The sequence below is a fragment of the Uloborus diversus genome, chromosome 3, assembly GCF_026930045.1.
Source record: "Uloborus diversus isolate 005 chromosome 3, Udiv.v.3.1, whole genome shotgun sequence".
Taxonomy (NCBI): domain Eukaryota; kingdom Metazoa; phylum Arthropoda; class Arachnida; order Araneae; family Uloboridae; genus Uloborus; species Uloborus diversus.
Window position 1 is genome coordinate 2,786,879 of NC_072733.1, and position 3,089 is coordinate 2,789,967.

Below are 3,089 nucleotides of genomic sequence, written 5' to 3' on the forward strand. Positions count from 1 at the left end.
AATTATTCTAATTGGAGTGAGGTCTTAAGCAGGGTTCCTCAAGGATCAGTGTTAGTTAGGGTCTGTTTTGTTCATTGTCTTTATGAACGATATTCACAAAAATATTTCTGGGAACATGAATTGTTTTGCTGATGATGTCAAAGTTATGGGGACTGTAGAAAATGAAGAACAAGCAAATCAGCTGCAAGAGGATCTAGATCATATTACGGAGTGGGCTGATAAATGGGGTATGGCTGTTAATGTTGGGAAATGTCAAGTGCTACATTTAGGGCATGGAAATAAGTGTACAAGTTATTATTTGCAAAGTTCAGTCATTAGTCAGGCAGACAAAGTTACTGATCTGGGGGTCCTAATAAGTCAGGATTTAAAGTTTAGCCAACAGTGCAGCATTGCTAGCAACAAAGCCAATAAGATGCTTGGGTTTATCAATAGATCTATTTCAAATAAATCTAAAGAAGTTCTTCTGCCCTTATATAGAAGTTTGGTAAGACCCCATTTGGAGTATGCTGTTCAGTTTTGGTCTCCTTATCTTAAGAAAGACATTAATGTATTGGAAAGGGTTCAAAGGCGGGCTACAAGGCTAATAAGTGGACTTTCCCACTTAGATTATGATTCCAGGCTTAGAAGGCTAAAAATGTACAGTCTTGAGCAAAGAAGAGAACGAGGGGACATGATTCAGCTGTTTAAATTTATTAAAACGAAAGATGTTACGGGGTTAAAGTTTAGCACTGAAAACCGGACAAGGGGTCATTGTTTTAAGCTATTTAAATCTCAGGCTAACATGGATATTAGGAAAAATTATTATTTTAGCAGGGTAGTGGAACCTTGGAACAGCTTACCGGAAGAGGTGGTAATGAGCAAAGGAGTAGACAGTTTTAAGAGGGCCATTGATCTTCACTGGGGATTGTAAATTGACTAGGACCAGTCTAGCTGGGCCCAGAGCCTGTTGCTGGTCGTCACTTTTGTATTTGTATTTGTATTTATTAATCGCATAAATTGCTGAAATATTTACCTTCCAAGATGTTCGATGGCTTTTCGCTATTGTAGATGTTAATAAACAGATATGATGTAGTTAGAATTGCTCCCCCCCCCCCCAAGTGGGATAGCACCCTCAAATTTTTTGCGCTTTCCCCATCTTGCGGGTATAACTTAATAAGCACAGAACACTGACTACATTTCCTTCTGTGAGAACAAAGGAAATAAGAAAGATGGGAATGAATAAAAGAGTAATTGTTTGTTAAGTACAGTATTTGATGATACAGACTTTTGTTCACTAATAAGGTTTTTAGCATTTAATACATCTAAAAAGTCTTCAAAACAAAATAAGAATTAATAAATAAAGACCTCATTTAATATATAAATATTTGTGATTAGGAGTAAATAAAAGGAAATTTTAACAACCTAATATGATGCAATCTAGTTAATAAAATGATTAAACTAACTTGAAATGAGCAATTACACATATTTTTGTTAATGTGAACTTACAATGGAATAACAATTTTCATTTATTCATTTTTTTCTAATATGAAAGCACAATAGTCTAAAGAAAAGCTCATGACAATAGCAAAAAACAAATCAAGCATTCATACAATCTTGATTTCAGCACTTTGACTCCATGAAAAAACACATGTTTTATTCTGAACAAATAGGTTCAAAATTAATAAATGGATACTAAGAAGTCATCTTTAGATCAGAAGTATTATAAATTCATTATATGAAGCATATGATGTATGATAAATCGAAAATAGGGGGGATCACAGTTGAAGAACAATTGATATTTTTTTAAATATAGGACAAAAGAAGATATTTTTTGGTAAGAAATAGTTTCAAACATTGCATATACATTAGAAAAAATGATATGTAGGGTTTCTGATGAATACAGTATTATTTTACATCCACACTGAAAATCTATTTTTGAGCAATCACGATTGCTTATTGTTCTCACTTGACTGTTTTTTGGCGTTCCTATGCTTTTATTTTCCCACCAGCACCCTCCGCAGCATCCCCGTCGACCGGCTCCTCACGATGCTGCACCTCTAGCGAAAACCGTCTAAAGGTTTCGGCAATATCCTACACTTACACGCATACATACACGCACCTACACACATACACACACAAACACACACTCACATACACACAACTACCCACACACTCATGCCTGCATACAAACACATGCCTACACACGCATACACATACCCCCCCCCCACACACACACCTACACACAACTACCCACACACTCATGCCTGCACACAGACACAAACACACATGCCTACACATACACATACCCCTACACACAAACACACATACCCCCTACACACAAACACACATACTCCCCACACACAAACACACACGCCTACATATACACACACACTCGTGATTGCGAAAAACATAATTTGAATTCAAGATGACAAAATTCAAATTAGTTTTTTTTTTTCTTTCTGCGATGTTGCATCAGGCCATATACTAATTCTAATGCTGATTTTTCTGCTCCCATCAGGTCATATACTGATTTTTCTTCTCCTGAATCATCTGTCATGAAGATACATGGATACTGAAAGAAAGAAATCTATAAACAAGAGTGATTTATATATCTAACGCAAGAGAAGTTCTACTTTATCTTTTTCATATGATTTATTTGACTTTTAACAAAGGCTAAAAAGAATATATTGTCGCCTCAGAGCAAGATTAGGATATCTTACTATTCTTCTGAGGCTTAGATATCTTACCAATTGCTCTGAGTAGAAAGGACTATAAGCATAGTGACAGGGGGGCAAGTTCCCCCTCAACTTCCTGCACAGGCGGATTCAGGGGAGGGTCAAAGGGTCAGCTGATCCCCCTGTGACAAGATTTTTTAATGATTGTTGTTTAAACTTCAAATTTTTAGATCCGAAAAAATAGTTTTTGGAATGAAATGTTTTCCTTTTTTTGCTTCGTTCTGTAAGGTTTTTCTTCCCAGTACGTCATAATCCAAAGGATATGACTGAGTTCGTTTACTGGGCTACTGATTTGATGAGTTTTTTGTTCATTTTCAAAAGAACAATCACCTCTAAATTTTTCAGAGCACTCTTCCACTTCAAACCACAACGTTT